The sequence below is a fragment of the Balaenoptera borealis genome (assembly GCF_965194805.1).
Source record: "Balaenoptera borealis genome assembly, chromosome: 11".
NCBI classification, from domain to species: domain Eukaryota; kingdom Metazoa; phylum Chordata; class Mammalia; order Artiodactyla; family Balaenopteridae; genus Balaenoptera; species Balaenoptera borealis.
In genome coordinates this window covers 44,114,262-44,133,195 of record NC_138868.1, presented here as the reverse complement: position 1 = coordinate 44,133,195, position 18,934 = coordinate 44,114,262, and the positions used below count along the sequence as shown (strand labels likewise).

General features: G+C 39.2%; 1 long non-coding RNA gene across 1 annotated transcript; it reads right to left on the bottom strand.

Annotated features, from left to right (window-relative positions):
* Positions 1 to 3,177: 3,177 nt before the first annotated feature.
* Positions 3,178 to 17,030, bottom strand: LOC309605654. The gene is made up of 2 exons (XR_014231480.1): positions 12,217 to 17,030; positions 3,178 to 11,166 (listed from the first exon to the last, which is right to left on the bottom strand). It is a non-coding gene; the product is annotated as an uncharacterized lncRNA (long non-coding RNA).
* Between the last annotated feature and the right edge of the window lie 1,904 nt (positions 17,031 to 18,934).

The following is an 18,934-nucleotide window of genomic DNA, read 5'->3' as shown; positions in this document are numbered from 1 at the left end:
AAATCATTTCTAAATTATTTATTATACCTATACAATGTAAATGCTATGTAAATAGTTGTAAATACAACATAAATGCTGTATAAATAGTTACTGGTGCAAGACAAAGTCAAGTTTTGCTTTTTGGAATTTTCTGGAATTTTTTCAAATATTTTCCATCTGTGGTTAGTTGAATTACGGTATCTCCACAGATACGGAAGATTGACTATGAATCATTTTTCGTGGAGGCATGATATTCCACTATATAAGTTTAATGTTACTAATTTAATCATTCATCTATTATTAGACACTGAAGTAAATTTCCATTATTTTGGCATTAGCAATACTGGGATAAACATCACAAATCTGTGTTCATATAGCTGATCATTTCCTGAAAGGAGGTTGTTATAAAGAAATTACTGGGCCAAAGTGCATTATGAGACAGATATGTATAACAGAGCTGTCTAGAAATCTAATTTTTTAAGGCTCCTTATACGAAGTGGCAAACTCCTTTTCATAAAAGTTCTGTTAATGTATACTCCTACCCATCTCAACCTCATCCTTCACTGAAGCCAGTATTATCATTTAAAAAATAAAAAAACATGTTGCTAATCTAAAAGACAGAAAATGGCCTTGTGCTACCAGTAGTGCTTTTGAAAAGCACCCTCGTGGAGAACCCTAACTGAAACTGGGGTTGCATCAAGGCATGATTAGCCAGTAGGGGTATCTCAGGGCCTCTGGCATCATCCCAAATTCCCACTGTCATCTGAATGTCACCTGACATGAACCTACCTTGGACAATAGCAAAAGCAAAGGCAGCTGTTAGGGTTGTGAGGACCATAGAAGCTGGGACCCTACTGCTCAAAGCTTTGGCTACAACAGATGCCAGGTTTCTGGGGCAGCTCTGATTACACATATTCTGGTCATAATCCCCCAAGCACACGCATGTTTGTCAGACCTTGTGTCCCCAGATGGGGTGTGGAAAATGTGGATGCAAATCTCATTACCCATGCATCGCCTTGGCTCACACTCCCCAAGCCCGGAACAGCAGGGCAGGCATTTAGGACTATCAGGACATCCCTATGAATGGAGGGTGGTTGGAGCGTAGGGCCCTGTCAGCTAGCTAGGGGGCAAAAGCCTCCTGACAGAAGAGCCCAGGCCCCCAGGGCTGTGAATTTCCTCTTCATGGAGGTTTGGAACCCTCCAGGGCTCAGGAGGCTCTTTGAGAAAGATTCACACTAAGAGAGTCCATGTGGTAATATTTAGGCTGCAGGGCTCCCTTCCTGCCCAGTGCCAGTCCGTCCCACTGAGCACTAGGGATCCTGCCCTCTTATCTGACATGACCTCCCAATCCTGCCCTGAACATTCTCCCAGGCTCAGAGCCAGCCCTTGACTTGCTGGCCCTGCTTCCAGCATGTGACAGCACCCAGTTTCCCTGCCTGCTTTTCTCACTTGGAACAGGTGGATTGCAGGCCTTCCCCAGGAACTTGGGGTATTAACAGAAGTAGGAAACTATCAGCCTGCTTCCCACAGCTCGAGTTAATTTGGATACTTTGGGACGAGGCACACCAGAGACCCTTAGCAAAGGCTCGGCTTTCCTGAGACAGTGGCTATAAGTCACCCCTTCCAGTTCCTGTATGTGTAGTGACTTCATGGTCCAAACAAACCCAATCAAGACATCAGACAAAGTAGGGTTATCTCTCATTGTACTACTTCAGAAATTCTCTTAAAGGTAAGATATTATTAAGCAAATGGTTTTTAGGTAGGGGAAGATCACTTATAAATAGGATATAAGGTAAAAGTTCTCAAAATGTTAATCTCCATCTTTTTTTCTTTCTGGGAACTTCCTGACCTTTTTCATAATAAACAAAATCATCTATGTGGCCTTAAGAAGTAAAGGTATTGAGGGGGTGGGTTTGTAGAGCATTAAATATTAACCAATATAAGTGATGGGGCCAAGAGGTGGCTTCACCGTATCCTCCTCACTAATTGTGCAAACTCAGCTTCCAGACAAATTCCCAGCCCCACTTCCCAACAAGATTGTTTCCTCTCTACAAATCCCCTCACTTACCCCAAGGCAGCAGAGCAAGATTGTACTGTTTAGTGATTCTATTTCCAATGGGCCCAACATGCACATAGTAGGCCCTCTGTAGTGTTTGCTCTGCCTCATAAACTCATTGAATCTTCCAAAAAACAAAAAGACCTTCAAATATCTGGAGAAACTATCAAGTTTTATCTAAACTTTCCAAACCCTTCAACTACATCCAGGTGATATCATTTGTTTATTCATTCATTAATTTATCCAATCATCCATTCATTCATTTGATAATTGCCTACCCTGGGCTAAGCACTGTGACAATCAATTAACTAAGGAACTATGGAATGACAGAGAAACATGACTCAGTAAAATGGAGTTGACTTCTGTATTTCATTAAATAATTATTTTAATTTGTTCCGTTTTTTATCTACCACAAATTGAGGGAATCTAACCCAACCTTTTAAGCTAATGTTTATTTTCTTTTTCCCATTTTCCTAGGTTACCTAAGTAAGTGTTGTCATTATGAGTTCAAATTCTCAACTATAATATACTATAGGTAAAATTATAAATTACTGATCTATGCTCTGATTCCAGGGCATTCGTTAGCTGTAATGAAAAACAAAAAGATATGTTTATCTATATATATTTTTTCTTTTATTTTAAAGCTAATAATAGTTTTAAATGGAAATAGAACAAAAAGGTGAAGTAAAGAAAACCCAGAAAGTGCAAAGACATTACTCCTTTTTGGTGCTGAGTATAATATAGGTGGTTTTGCAATTCAGAGCCAGTTGCGCTCCAAAAGGGCACTTATAACTCAACTGCTCAGAATGCAGATCTTGTTTCCCATAGGCAGAAACAATTGCATGCATAGGGATTAAGCCCCTCCACCCCTGGAAAATCTAGTGAAGGGAGAAACACAAACTGAAGCCAACATGCTGTACATTTCCCACTGAATACTGTTAGGAGACATGCTACAGCTACACACAAAATAGGAAAGCAACAAAATTCAATAAGAAAATTCTTTTTACTTATTTTTCTAGTTCTTGATTATAAGCGGGTATTATTCATTCATTCATTCATTCAAAATACATTTATTGGGGTTTATTTAGAAAGAGATTTTAAAAACCATGTTGGCAAAATTTGCAGACATTCTTTTTTTTGGGGGGCCGTGCCTTGTGGCTTATGGGATCTTAATTCCCTGACCAGGGATCAAATTCATGCCCCCTGCAATGGAAGCACGGAGTCCTAACCACTGGACTGCCAGGGAATTCCCTTGCAGAGATTCTAAAAGGGACTTCTGGGCACTGTCAAGGCACTTGGAGAGTTATGCTGCTTCTTTAATTATGAGTAATTTCATTTTTGAATGTATTGTTTTTCTTTTCCTTGATGTAGGTAAACTACCAACAATATGCACTGACTGGCATGAGCATGGCCACTTTGGGGGTTGTCAGCCAAATGAAACCAAGGTTATTGTTGAGGAATTTTCCAGAGATAACTGGGCAAGAGCTAGAAAACAATGGAAGGAACTCTAAGATCTCACTGTTACGTAACTAACTAAAACAATTACCTATGTACTGGAAAAGCAATGAAAAGAGGGATATATTAAGTGTCTACTTGTACCAATAAACAAGACAGACATGTTTTTATAATTCTACATGACACAAAAGAAAGAAGGGGATGGGAAGGAGACATGAGTCAGCATATTCCCTGTGTTGGCCTCCACAAGTTCTTCTCAGCCAGGGTGTGTCATTTGATTTCAGAGAGAGATCTGGGAAAAGGAGGGAAGAGGCAAGTTCTCTGTGTGGGAGGTACTAGAAGAAGCATCCTACTGCTGTCTCTTTGAATTAAGGGTGCTTGAACTCGTCATCCAAACTCCAAAAGCATCTATATGCCTTGACGAAAACATAATTGCCTTAGAACAATTGCATAAATTGTGAAGAGATGAAAAGTAAAAAATAAATATTAGTAACCATTGTATTGTTCCCCCACCTTATATTACAGGATAATTCAGCACTGTTCTCCATGTTAAAAGGCTCCACAGTAGATCAATCAGTCTATCAGTCAAGTCTTTGTTGAGCTCCTTGGGAAGGCACAATAGAAAACAATCCCTCAGGGAGCTTACAGTCAAATAGAGAAGGAAACATTATTAAATAATAAATAACTCAAAATAATAAATATTACAGGTGTGGAAAGGGATGGTCTCTGTTCCAGTGAGGCGCTGGATCTCCCCACGTCAGGACACAATGAGAGGACTTTGCTGATGTGTGATGCTTAGGCTGAATTCTGAACCATGAGTAGAAATTAGCCAGGTAAAAAAAGAATGGCACAGCTTTCCAAGCACATGAAAGCTGTGTGGGTAGGTCCTGAGGCAGAAGACAGCTTAGCATGTTTGAGGAACTGGGAGAGATCTTGTGTGGCCAGTGGGAAAAGGGTAAGAAAGAAATTAGTTCAAACTGAGGCTAGAGAGTTAGGCTAGATTACGTAGGTTGGCCAAATTGAGAATTTCAGATTTTATTCTAAAAGTAATAGGGAATCATTAAATTCATTAAACTGCTTTAGGTTAGAGAGGAGGAATAGTTTCAGAGCAGGAAAATCATTTAGGTTTACATTTTTAAAAGATCATTTTGGGGCTGGGACTTCCAGAATGGTGGAGTAAGGAGCTCAGTGGGCCCTCTTCCCAGCAAAACGTCAGTGTTAACTGGAGAAAATTATTTTAAGAAAACAATTAAAAGTCTCTGGAAATTGTCTTAAAGACATACAGCAAACGGAGAAACATTCATTTAAGAAAATCTACTAAATCTTGGTAAGAATAGTGAGCTACCACTCCCTCCTTTATACACATGTTATGGAAACTCTACCCTAGGTATTCAACTCCAGGCAGAAAGAGCTGTCAAGAAGCAGCCAAGAAAGTGGGGACTACCTCTCCCCTCAACCCCCAATCTGGGGTTATAGGTTCAACCCAGAGGGGGAATGCTGCTGGGGCTTCTCATCCACCACCACCACACCACACCCCAACCTTGTATTGCAGAGGCTCTATTCTATTCCATTCAGCCCCACTCATAGAATAGAAATTCTACCCTAGGCATAGAAGGCTGAGAATACTAGGAGTCAAATCATCCCCCACCCTCACCCCCACCCCATGTACTCACAGAGCAGAGTCTCCATGCTAGGAAAGTCAAGCCACGAAGATAAGGGATTGCTACTTCCCTCCCCTCCACTCCCAGTCTCCTCTTGTACAGCAGGAGTATCACCAAAATAAAAGTTGGTCTCCACCCCCAGTTAGATGCAGTGGCACAGGGTTATGCCTGGGAGGAGAGGTAGGCCATGAGATGAAGAACTCTGCAGGTCTGCCTGAGGGGACTGACTGGAACAGAGTGGAGAACTCCTTCCCTAAGAAGGTTGTCAAAAACCAAGAAGACTAGGTGGAGAACAATGAAGAGGAGGCTAGCAGCTCCATTATACAAACCAAATAATAAAGCAGACACAAGTTTAATAGAGAGAACCAGGGAAAGAGATAGCCAAGAAGAAGCCTCCTGGGATCACAGTCAACTCTGGGGTCAGGAAGGCTGTGTGCATGTGCAAGGCTGCACCGATGCAGGAGCAGTCAGAGTAGGACATGGGGCAGACTTGAAAGCATTCCCTTAGCCACATATAGACCCATCAATACAAGGTGAAGCTTCAATAGAGTAAGGGGATTAAATACAGGCATACCTTGGAGATATTGCAGGTTCGGTTCCAGGCCACCACAATAGAGTGAATACCACAATAAAATGAGTCACACAAATTTTTTGGTTTCCCCGTACATATAAAAGTTATGTTTACATATACTGTACTCTAATGCTATGTCTAAAAAAACATTATGTCTAAAAAAACAACATGCACAATTTAATTTAAAACACTTTATTGTTAGAAAATGTTAACCATCATCTGACAATGCAGGGTTGCCACAAACCTTCAATTTGTAAAAAAATGCAATATTTGCAAAGTGCAATAAAGCAGATGTCTGCCTGTACACATATGACCAAACACAGGAACAATAAGCTACTCTGCCGCAGAGACAATGCCTAAGAAGCCAATCTTAAAAATGAAATCACACCCATCACTGGCAATCTGGAAGAATGTGTGATGCACAAGACTGCACCCTCTCAGGAGTGATTAGAGAAGGAACATCCAAGTTACCAGTCCCTGGCTGAATGCGGTACAAAAATGAAAATATCTTGAATTGTGATAGCAGACTGCAAAACACAATAGTAAAATGTAAAAAATCTAACTGGCTAAGGGAGCTTAAGCATGACCTTTGACCAATAAGTGACTTCTGCTGACCAAGGAGTGACTCTTAGGTATCCAGGCTAAAGGATAAAAACAAAGGGAGAAAACTTGAGTAGGTAAATTAGAGGCTCCATACTACAGGAGAAATAGACTTTGTATAAAATTAGTTCATACAAGTCACTAAAGGAATAAGCAAACAATCAAGCAAAGAAAATAAACAACAAAAACTTCCTGGGAATTAGGCAATAAGTATTCAAGCTGCCACAGTATAATATCTAAGATGTCAAGTTTTCAACAACAAAAAAAAACTATAAGATATGGAAAGAAACAAGGAAGTGTGACCCCTATATAGGAAAAAATGCAGACATTAAAAACTGCCATTCAAAGGGGGCACAGATGGTGGAATTAGCTGACAAAACTTGAAAACAGTTATTACATATATGTTCAAAGAGCTAAAGGAAAAAAAACTTAAAGAAAAGTATGATGACAATGTCTCATCAATAGAGAATATCAATAAAGAGCTAGAAACTATTTAAAGGAATCAGTGGGATTCTGGAGTTGAAAAGTACAATAACCAAAATGACAAATTCACTAGAGGAGCTCAGTAGTAGATTTGAGCTGGCAGAACAAAGAATCAACTAATTTGCAGATACATCAACAGAAATTATGCAAATGTTTTTGAAAACAGAGTCTCAGAAAAATGTGCGATATCATTAAGTGCACCATCACATATGTAATGAGTATCAGAGAGGAAGGAAAGAAAAGGACAGGAAAAAATCTGAAAAATTAATGGCTGAAATTTTCCAAAATTTGCTAATAAACTTTAACCTACACATCAAAGAAGCTCAACATGCTCCAAGTAGGATAAACACAAAGAGATACATATATGGACATATCATAACCAAAATGTTAAAAGAAAAAGAGAAATATCTTGAAAACAGGGAAAGAAAAACTACTTGCCATGTACTAGGCAACACCAATATGACTTTTCAAAAAAATTTTATTATTTTTTGGCCGCACCACGCAGCACGTGAGCTCTTCATTCCCCTGACCAGGGATCAAACCCGCGCCCCCTGCAGTGGAAGTGCAGAGTCTTAACCACTGGACAGCCAGGGAAGTCCCACGAATAAGATTAATTGTTGACTTCTTATGATAAACAGTGGAGGCCACCAAACAATGGAATGACATATTCAGAGTGCTAAAATATTTTTTTAAGAAAAAAAGACCCGTTAACCAAATATCTTTTTTTTTTTTTTTTGTCAAGTCACATGGCTGGTAAATGGTGGATGTAGGATATGAGCCAGAACTGTTCTGATTTTTTTTTTTTTTTTTTTTTTTTTGGCTGTGTTGGGTCTTCGTTTCTGTGCAAGGGCTTTCTCTAGTTGTGGCAAGTGGGGGCCACTCTTCATCGCGGCCTCTCCTGTTGCGGAGCACAGGCTCCAGACGCGCAGGCTCAGCAATTGCGGCCCACGGGCCCAGCCGCTCCGCGGCATGTGGGATCTTCCCAGACCAGGGCTCGAACCCGAGTCCCCTGCATTGGCAGGCAGACTCTCAACCACTGCACCACCAGGGAAGCCCCAACCGAATATCTTATAATAAAAAACTATCTTTCAAAAATGAAGGTGAGGTAAGACATTCTTATATAAACAAAACCTAAGTTTTTTTTTTTTATTGCTAGTAGATATGCCTTACAAGAAATACTAATGAGAAAGTAAAATTGAAGAAGACTGCCAAACAAGCTTGTTCCTGGCTTCAGCTTTTCTTAAAGGTGAGGCCAGCCCAGATCAGAGTGACTTCATGAAAAATGGTGAAGTAGGAATCTCCAAGAGTTGGTCCCTTCGCCAAAGCAAAGGCTGAGCTGGAAAGAGTTGCTTGAATTAACTATTTTGGAACTCTGAAACTCTGACTGGATACTTATAATAACCAGAAGAGTGCTTGTTTCAGTAGATAATTTTTTAAAAAACATAAGAGAATATAGTGAACAACTTTATGCTAATAAAATTAAATGAAATTAAAAATACAGCAAACTATATTACCAAGATTGACTCCAAAAGAAATAGAAAACCTAAACAGACTGTTGGCTCTTTAAGAAATTGAATTAGGGCTTCCCTGGTGGCGCAGTGGTTGGGAGTCTGCCTGCCAATGCAGGGGACACGGGTTCGAGCCCTGGTCTGGGAGGATCCCACATGCCGTGAGCCACAACTACTGAGCCTGCGCGTCTGGAGCTTGTGCTCCACAACAAGAGAGGCCATGACAGTGAAAGGCCCGCGCATCGTGATGAAGAGTGGCCCCCACTCGCCGCAACTAGAGAAAGCCCTCACACAGAAACGAAGACCCAACACAGCCAAAAATAAATAAATAAATAAATAAAAATTAAAAAAAAAAAAAAAGAGATTGAATTAATAGTCAAATATCTCTCAAAAAGCACCATGTGTTATGAGTGAAGTTTACCAAACTTTTAAAAAGGGAGATAACCTTCTTTTATATAAACTTTCAAAAGAAGAGAAAAAGATAAGACACTCAATTTGTTTTATGATTCTAATAAAACATCGATACATAAACTAGACAAGGATGGTAGAGGAAAAGAAAATTATGGACATATCTTGCCAAGAAATCTAGACTCCAAAGTCCTAAAAATAATTGGCAAGTTGAATACAGATGTTTATCAAAACTAAATTTCTTAACTTGGATTTATCCAAGAGTGAATGATTTCACATTAAAACCCCTATCAATTAATTTACAGCATTAATAGATTTTATAAACCATGTTACTACCTTCCAGTTTAATGTGTGCTAAAAGCCTCTACGAAGAAAAGCTCAACTGTGTTGCAACAAATATATTAAAGAATCCCTTTTTTTTTTTGGCATCCAGAGATTTTTACTCCCGTGCGGCTGTGCCGCACGGCACGTGGGATCCTAGTTCCCTGACCAGGGATTTAACCCCCACCCCCTGCATTTGAAGCACGGAGTCTTAACCACTGGACCTCCAGCGAAGTCCCCCAATACTTTTTTTTTTTTTTTTTTTTTAGGTAAGAAGTGGATTTATTTAGAGAGAAACACTCTACAGACAGAATGTGGGCCATCTCAGAAGGTGAGAAAGGCACCAGGGTAAGGGGTTGTCAGTTTTTATAGGAGTGGGTAATTTCATAGGCTAATAAGTGGGAGGAGTATTCCAGCTATTTTAGGAAGGGACGGGGATTTCCAGGAATTGGGCCACCGCCCACTCTTTGATCCTTATGGTCAGTCTTGGAACTGTCATGGTGCCTGTGGGTGTGTCATTTAGCTTGCTGATGTGAGCTTGCTGATACTGAGGTTCAAGGTCTAGTGGAAAAAGTCGACTTGTCCGCCATCTTCGACCCATTTGGTTCTAATCAGTTTATGTCATGTCCTCTGGCTATGTCATTCTTTCAAAGGTTGTGCCCTGCCTCCTTCCCTCCTGTTTCATTCCCCCCTCAGAGATTTTACTCCCATATTCTTATGGGAAGCAGAAGGGCGATGGTCTGTCTTCTGTAACTGCTTCAAGGCTGAGTAGGGGTGTCAACCCTGCCTGTCAGGGAGTAAAAATCTCTGGATGCCTGATCTAGGGGCCCCAGGGGCAGGGAAGCTCCTTGTTAAGTCAGTATGGGCTGGAATCCTTGCAGAGCCATCATCTTGGTGTGGAACTGTTGTAATTGTTTCCATAGCCTTTCTATGAACCTCCTTGAGGATGAAGCACTTTTTGTAACAGCATCAGAGTACAAAAATATCTATAAATGACAAAAGACTTAACAGGCATGGTTAAACATCTGATTACAGTGTAATCGATAAAGAAACTTGGTTACAATAACCAGAATTACGAATGATTACATTTAACTTAACATACCAAATAATCCCAGTTAAATATTTCTCTTTAAGATACCTCAGGGGACCTCTAAAGTACCCCAAAGTTAGCTGGAAATCAAAAGAAACTTAATTAAAATGTGATATTTGGGAAGTTCGTCAAAAAGTTTTAAAACACTTGGTCAAATAAGATCATAGGTCACTGTGAGACAATACTTACTCCTTAACCAAAGTTACAAAAGATCTTAAAAGCAAATACAAGTCACTTAAAGGCAAAGAAACTCACACAATCTGTTGTCAAAAGCAGCATTTCAAGAATACTTTGGAGGGAGAAAAAAAATCGTCTTGTTCTAGCCCATTCCTAACAAAATCCATTTACCCAACTAAATTCAATCCAGTCTTAGAAAATCCTGATCATGCAAACTCTTTTCAGTATTTTTCATTCTTCACACCTTCTTTTACTAAAAACACATATTTTACTTTTCTTAAAAGTTTTTCTCACATTGAGTTACTTTTCTTGTTGACAAATTTGTAACAGAATAAGGTCTTATTTGACCTCTAATAAATCTAGGTACAACAGAAGTATTATACTTGATATTGATGACTCTAACATGTCTATATTAATCAAATTAACAAGCTTAAAGCCACCTTCAATACCAGGTATCAGTTTAGTACTGAATATTTTCCCGATGACATGAATCTGTAATTCATTTTGGCCAGATTGTTTTTTATTTCTGAGTATTTATATAAGCACTTAATTTTTTAAAAGCCAATTAAGTAGAGCTCTTTTATGAATTAATTTTTGGCAATACCATACACCTACAATGCACGTGTAGGTACATATGAACACACAAACAAACACAGAGGCCTCACAGTTCCCATTCCAAAATTTCAGCCCTAAGTCAGGTGCAACATAAAAGCCATCAGTTACGAGGGGTTGGATTCAAATTGGGCTTCTAGCAGATGGAACAAATCAAGGTCACCTGCCTAGATGGCTAAACCCTTTTTACTAGTGTTTACAGAAAAGACACTTAAGATTTCTATTTACCCTTGGCAAGTCAAATTCTAAATTACTTTACCCTCTTTTTATTTTTATTTTTTTTAAGGTTTTAAAAATAACATTTATTTCTTAAAAGTTAACATGTGCATAATAGGAAACCAAAGAACACAAGAAGCAAAAACAAAGTCATCCATCATCACAAGCAGTTTACCATTTGATGTGTCCTTCTAGGTCTCATTTGTGTATTTAAACATAACTAAGCATCCATTTATATGTAATTAAGATCAGACAGTTATGTATCATGCTTTTTCACACATCATGAATATTTACCATTTCAAAGTCCCAAAGCTATGAGTATTTTGATAACCAAAAATACACTACATCAACTCAATCTGGAAGGAAAAAAAAATGTAATCCTTTCTTGGCGACAAAAATTTCAGAAAAGACAAAAATGGCAACAGGCCTCTAGATAAAGATATTGGCAGAGTTATGATTAAAATACTACATTCCCTTAATGTTCAATTAAAAATGAGACATAGGGACTTCCCTGGTGGTGCAGTGGTTAAGAATCTGTCTGCCAATGCAGGGGATACGGGTTCGAGCCCTGGTCCAGGAACATCCCACATGCCATGGAGCAACTAAGCCTGTGCGCCACAACTACTGAGCCTGCATTCTAGAGCCCACGAGCCACAACTACTGAGCCCACGTGCCACAACTACTGAAGCCCCCGTGCCTAGTGCCCGTGCTCCACAAGAGAAGCCACCGCAATGAGAAGCCCACGCACCGCAATGAAGAGTAGCCCCAGCTCACCACAACTAGAGAAGGCCTGCGTGCAGCAATGAAGACCCAACACCACCAAAAATAAATAAATAAATAAAATTGATTCTTTATAAAAAAAAAAAAAGAGACATAAAGCAACAGAGTACACAAAGTATAATGCTTTTAAGAGGATTCGTTATCCGATCTAAACTATTAAAGTATTAGGAAGGAGGTATGTATAAAAGGGAGGGAAGTATGTGGATATGTTCCTATTTATATTTTGATGATAACCATTGATGTGTGTGCATCTCTTGGCTGTACTATAGGAATACATTGTTAAGTAATTCAATGGAAACATACCCTCTTTTTAAAATTTGCATTTAAAAAGATGGCAGAGGGAAGCATTCCTGAGAAGACCAGATAGGACATTTGCATCTCAAAGGAACAGGTAAGTTCCTCCTAGGATGACTTTGTTTCCCCTTTGTTTAATATTTACAAGCCTCTTAAGATAAATAGGGAAGGTTTGGGGAGTGGTAAAAGGATTGGTGGGTTTTGGATTATTTTTGGAGCCACACCTCTGGTCCTGTAAAGACTACGTTTGTAAAACAAGGACAGTTTTGTTTTCTTTTTCAAAGAATTGGGTGGTTACCTCAATGATATTGAAGGACTGACATACCCATTCACCTATGTTGGAAAGTTTTACTTTTCCTCATGTAGTTTAGGGGAGAAGGCCTCTTCTAAAATTCCTATCAGACTCTGAATATCAGCTATGGTCAGTTTGGTCAGACCAGTGGCCTCCTATTTTGGTAATCTACTTACAAACATTTTTGAGGATCTTCCCTAGGTTTAAGAAATTTGTACCTTATATTTAGACACTATTTAACCCTTTTTACTTAATTATCACCGGCCGGGTATCTTTGGCCAAGCCTGGAACCTCGATATTCCACATTCTAGGGTCTATTAAGGCTTCTGTTTTAGCTTCAGATTTTATCTGTTCCTTTTTGCTTTTTGTTAGAACCATTTGGTGATGAGGGTGTTCCCTTGCCCCTCGAGAAACAGAATGGCCCCTAACTTAGTTAATGAATCTCTTCCCATTAAAGGGATGGGACAGTCAGGCACAAACAGAAAGGAATGTAAAAACAGTTGGCCATTGATCTTGCACAAAAGGGGTTCCAGGAAAGTGTGCCCCTGTCTCTTCCCTGACAACCCCATTACATATTCTTTATGATTGCTAAGGTTTCCAATCCTTTGGGTTAAGACCGAGAAGGTTGCACCAGTGTCTATAAGAAATTCTATCAAGTAGCCCACCACATCAATGACCACCCGAGGCTAGACATTAGTTATGTAGATGGTATCTCTAGGCAGAGCCACTTTCGGCCTTGGGTCCCTTCAGTCTTCTGATTGCAAAACCATCGATGGCTGAGGGGGCCCCATCGCTCTCTGGCATCTGGGGCATTCCCTCTTCCAATGCCCTGGTTGTTTGCAAAGGGCACATCAATCACAATCTTCCCCCCAGTGCCTTTTGTCCGCACAGGGTACACTGGCCTTGTATGGGTACCTGTGGCCTTGTGGTCTGCCAGGGCCAGATTAGCCCAGAAAAGCCAACTTCCCCTTTGGCAGTCTTTGAGCAGACAAAGCCACTGCAATATTTGGGTCTTTTGCATATTCCTCTGGGTGTATTCAGGCTTTTTGGCCATATCCCTATTACTGAAAGCCTAAAAAGCCAATTGGAACAAATCATTCATTGGAGTCTGAGGACCAGCAGTTGCTTTCTGAATTTTGTGCCTAATGTCTGGGACAGACTAGGTTATGAAATGCATAGTCAAAAGGGCCTGTACCTCGGAGGAGGAGGGATCCACTTTCGTTCGGGATCCATGGCCCTGTAGGGTGGGTCAGTTAAAATGTGCTCTGTGTCCTTCCTAGAGTTATCCCTCCAAGCTACACACGCCTTAAATTCCTTTTGGGTTCCATTGCCTAGATACAAGGCCATGAAAATTTGAACATAGGGTACTTCACTCCATTTTAAATTTCCTAACTCATATTGTGGCCAAACCTGATTACCTAACCTACTAAGTTTTTTCCTTTTAATTCCTGTTGTCCAAATCTTTCCCAATCCTGGAGTATATGGCCCAGAGGGGTATTGGTTGGGATTGATACAGCCTGACCCATTTCAGACAAGCCTGAGGTGACGTCTCTAACTCCTGAGCTATCCAAAATTCCACCCTTAAGGCAAAATCCACCACACAATTTGGTCAAGGTTTGCACTTATGATTTTAGATGCTATCCCTTCCAAGGTAGTCTCCCAACCAGGTGTCAGTGCCCCAAAAGTCGCAAAAAAATGGCACAGAAGACGTCCTCAATGGTGTTGATGATGAGCGGGAGTTGGTGTAGCTATAAGTTGGGAATAAGGGGTCAGCACTTGTAAGGGTCAGAGGGAGGGGAGTAAAAGCAATAAAAAGTACACCTTGGTGGTCACACAGGTCTTCTGGGGTTAACAGAAGAGAGAAAGAAATAGAGCAGGAATGAATAAAAATGCAAGAATGTAGGAGAAAAACTTCAGAGTCAAGGAGAAGAGTATAGAGATTAACAATTCTGTCCTGGATCTGCTGTTGGATGTGCGTAAGCATACGGGGTTGACGTCTTGGTCAAAAATGAGCAGACGTGGGCAGAGTGTCCTCCCCAGTATGCCTGGCTTGTGGTGCCCCACGGGCCTCTTTAGGACCAAGACCTAACTCTCAACATTTTCTTACCTTATCACTGTCCCTTCGTGGTCGCCAGCTGAAACCATGCACCTCAGACTGGGACTTGAACCCATGTGCCGGGACTAGAACCGAGCCAAAACCCAGATTGAGACTCGAACTCATGTGGCTGGGACTTGAACCTGGCCAAAACCCTGATTGGGACTTGAACCCACACAGCTGGGACTAGAACCCGGCCAAAACCCACAGTCTTCCCAACTGAGATCACACACCTGGTTTCAGGACTTAATGAAGCTCAAGTTCTTGATGTCTTATCACAGAAAGAATTCAGTGAGAGACAAAGTGATAGGTAAGAAGTGGATTTATTTAGAGAGCAACACACTCCACAGACAGAGTGTGGGCCATCTCAGAAGGTAAGAAAGGCCAATACTTTTTTTAATTTTTTATTATTTTAATTGTTTTTAAACAATTTTTTATTTTTATTGTTTTATTATTTTAATTATTTTAATTGTTATTTTAATTATTTTTAATTTAATACTTTTTAAAAATTTTTTATTATTTTAATTGTAAAATACATTCAACATAAAATTTACCATCTTAACCATTTTGAATTATATAGTTCAATAGTGTTAAAAGCATTTATATTATTGTGCAATCTCCAGAACGCTTTTCATCTTGCAAAACTGAAAATCTACATCCATTAAACAACGTCTCCATTCCACACTCCTCCCTCCCCCAGTCCCTGGCAACCACCATTCTACTTTCTATCTCTATGAATTTGACTATTCTAAGTACTTCATATAAGTGGAATCACACAGTATTTGTCTTCTTGTAACTGGCTTATTTCACTTAGCATAATGCCATTAAAGTTTATCTATGTTGTATTTTTTTTAATGTTTATTTATTTATTTATTTATTTTTGGCTGTGACAGGTCTTTGTTGTGGCACATGGGATCTTTCATTGTGGCACACGGACTATTCGTTGCAGCATGCAGGCATCTCTCTAGTTGTGGCATGCGGGCTTCTCTCTAGCTGTGGCACATGGGCTCAGTAGTTGAAGCATGCGGGCTCTCTAATTGTGGTGTGCGGGCTCCAGAGCACACAGGCTCAGTAGTTGCAGCACTAAGGCTCAGTAATTGTGGCACATGGACTTAGTTGCCCCCATGGCATGTGGGATCTTAGTTCCCCAACCAGGGATTGAACCTGTGTTCCTTGCATTGGAAGGCAGATTCTTAACCACTGGACCACCAGGGAAGTGCCTATCTATGTTGTATTGATAACATATACCAGAATTTCCTTCCTTTTTAAGGCTAAATAATATTCCATTGTATGCACATACCACATTTTGTTTTCCATTCATCTGTTGATGGACACTTGGGTTGCTTCAACCTTTTGGCTATTGTGAATAATGCAGCTATGAATATGGGTGTACAAGTATCTCTTTGAGACCTTGCTTTTAATTCTTTTGAGTTTATACTCATAAGTGAAATTGCTGGATCATATGGCAATTCTATGTTCAATTTTTAAACACCATACTGTTTTCCCCAGTAGCTATACAATTCTATATTCCCATCAACAGAGCACAAGGGTTCCAATTTCTCTACATCTTCATCAACATTTCTTATTTTCTGCTTTTTTAATTGTAGCTAACCTAATGCGTGTGAGATGGTATCTCATTGTAGTTTTTAATTGCAGTTTCCTAATGATTAGTTACATTTAGCATCTCTTCATGTGTTTGTTGACCATTTATAAATCTTTGGAAAAATGTCTATTCAAGTCCTTTGTCCACTTTCAATCAGGTTGTTTTGTGTTGTTGCTGAATTTTAGGAGTTATTTAAATATTCTGGATATTAACCTGTTATCAGATACATGATTCATAAATGTTTTTCCCATTAGGTTTCTTTTTCACTGTTGATTGTGTCCTTTGACGCACAGTTTTCAATTTTGAAGTAGTCCATTTAACTACTTTTATTTTTGTACCGGCACTTTTGGTGTCATATTAAATAATACTTTTAAAATGTGGATATCAGTTAGGCAATGTCAGTGGTGGGTGTAGGAGGTGAGGTCTCCTATCTGGGAGCTGCTACAGACAATAGAAAAAGATCCAGAGTAAATTAGATATTGGAGCTGTCAAACAAGCATTTTAAATAACCATACTAATGTGTAAAAAATAAAAAATTTTGACAGATAACTGACAACTATTTTTAAAAAGTCAAATGGGGGGATTCCCTGGTGGCGCAGTGGTTGAGAATCTGCCTGCCAATGCAGGGGACACGGGTTTGAGCCCTGGTCTGGGAAGATCTCACATGCCGTGGAGCGACTAGGCCCGTGAGCCACAATTGCTGAGCCTGCGCATCTGGAGCCTGTGCTCCACAACAAGAGAGGCCGCGACAGTGAGAGGCCCGTGCACCACGATGAAGAGTGGCCCCCACTTGCCGCAACTAGAGAAAGCCCTCGCACAGAAACGAAGACCTAACCACGACAGTGAGAGGCCCGTGCACCACGATGAAGAGTGGCCCCCACTTGCCGCAACTAGAGAAAGCCCTCGCACAGAAACGAAGACCTAACATAGCCATAAATAAATAAATAAATAAATAAAATTAAAAAAAAAAAAAGTCAAATGGAACTTCTAGAAGTATAAAATAAATTGTAACTGAAATTAAGAATTCAAGAGATGGGCTTAAGGGCAGATTACAACACAGCAAAAAACAGGATTAATAAACTGGAAGTGAAAATATACAGGTTGAAATTCAGAGTGGGAAAAACAATGAATATTATATAAAACAGTATAAGATAAGTATAGGATACAATGTGAAGATCTAACACGTATATAATTGGAATTCCAGAAGAAGAGGAGAAGAAATAGGAACAGAAGAATGTTTGAAGATATACTAACCCCCAGATTTCCAAACCTAATGAAATGTATCAAACCACAAATTCAAAGAGTTCTTCAAACTCCAAGTTGGATAAGTATAAAGAAAGCTGTATCTATAGTCAAACTGCTGAATTACAATTTCATTTGTAAATTATATCTCAATACATCTAAAATAAATAATAAAAACAAACTGCTTAAAGTCAAAGGCAAAGAGTAAAATATAAGCAAATAGAGGGCAAAAAGGCATGCTACCCTCAAAGTAAAACAATAAAACTCAGTTACCTTTTCAGCAGAAACTATGAAAGACAGAAGACAGTGAATGATATCTTTAAAATACTGAAATTTTAAAGAAATCTGCCAACTTGGAATTTCATCCTTCAAAATTAAGGTAAAATTCTTCAAACAAACAATTTTTCAAACAAAGTTTCTGATGAAAAACTTTGTCACCAGAAGACTTGCACTATAAGAAAGACTCAAGGGAATTCCTCAGACTGAATGAAAATGATCCCAGATTGAAGCATGAAACTGAAGGAAGAAATAAAGACCATGGGAAAGGATAAATATGTAGATAATATAAATGAATCTTTACTGATAATAAAAATAATAATAATGTCATGTGGATATTAAAATATAGGTAGTAATAAAATGTGTGACAACAATAACATAAAAGATAAGAAAGAGATATGGGAATTCCCTGGTGGTCCAATGGTTAGGACTCTGCACTTCCACTGCTGGGATCCCAGGTTCTATCTCTGGTTCGGGAACTAAGATCCCACAAGCCGTGCAGGGTGGGCAAAAAAAAGAAAAAAGAAAAAAAAGATGAGAAGGAGATAAATAGAATTAAACTGTTGTAAACTTCCTGCATTGTTCAGGAAGTGGCAAAAGTATTAATTTAAGTAGACTTTAACAAGTCAAGGGACATAGTGTCATTTATTTGGTAACCACTAAATGAATAATAAAAGAACATATGACTCAAAAGCTAATAGAGAAAACAATTAAAAATAAAAAAATTTGGGACTTCCCTGGCAGTCCAGTGGTTAAGATTCCATACCTCCACTGCAGGGGGCACGGGTTCAATCCCTGGTCGGGGAACTAAGATCCTGCATTCTTCATGGCGTGACCAAAAAAATAAAATTAAATTAAAAAAAAAAATTTGTTAATCCAAAAGAGGGCAAGAAAGGAGCAATGAAGAAACAAAGAAATAGAATGGACAAACATAAAATAAATAAAAGGATGGTAGATTTAAACTCAGTTATATTACTAAGTATATACATTAAATATAAATGGATGAAAACTACGATTAAAAGATAAATACTAAAAGACTAGATGTTTTTAAAAGGCCAGTTATGTTTACATAAAAACACTTTTATGATTGTGGTTTTCATTCTGCAGGCTGCAGGACTGTAGTTCTTCTTGCTTCTGCTGTCTCAAAAAACTACTGTTAAATACAAAGTTAAGACAGATTGAGAGAAAAAGAAGGAAAAAGACATGAGATGCAAG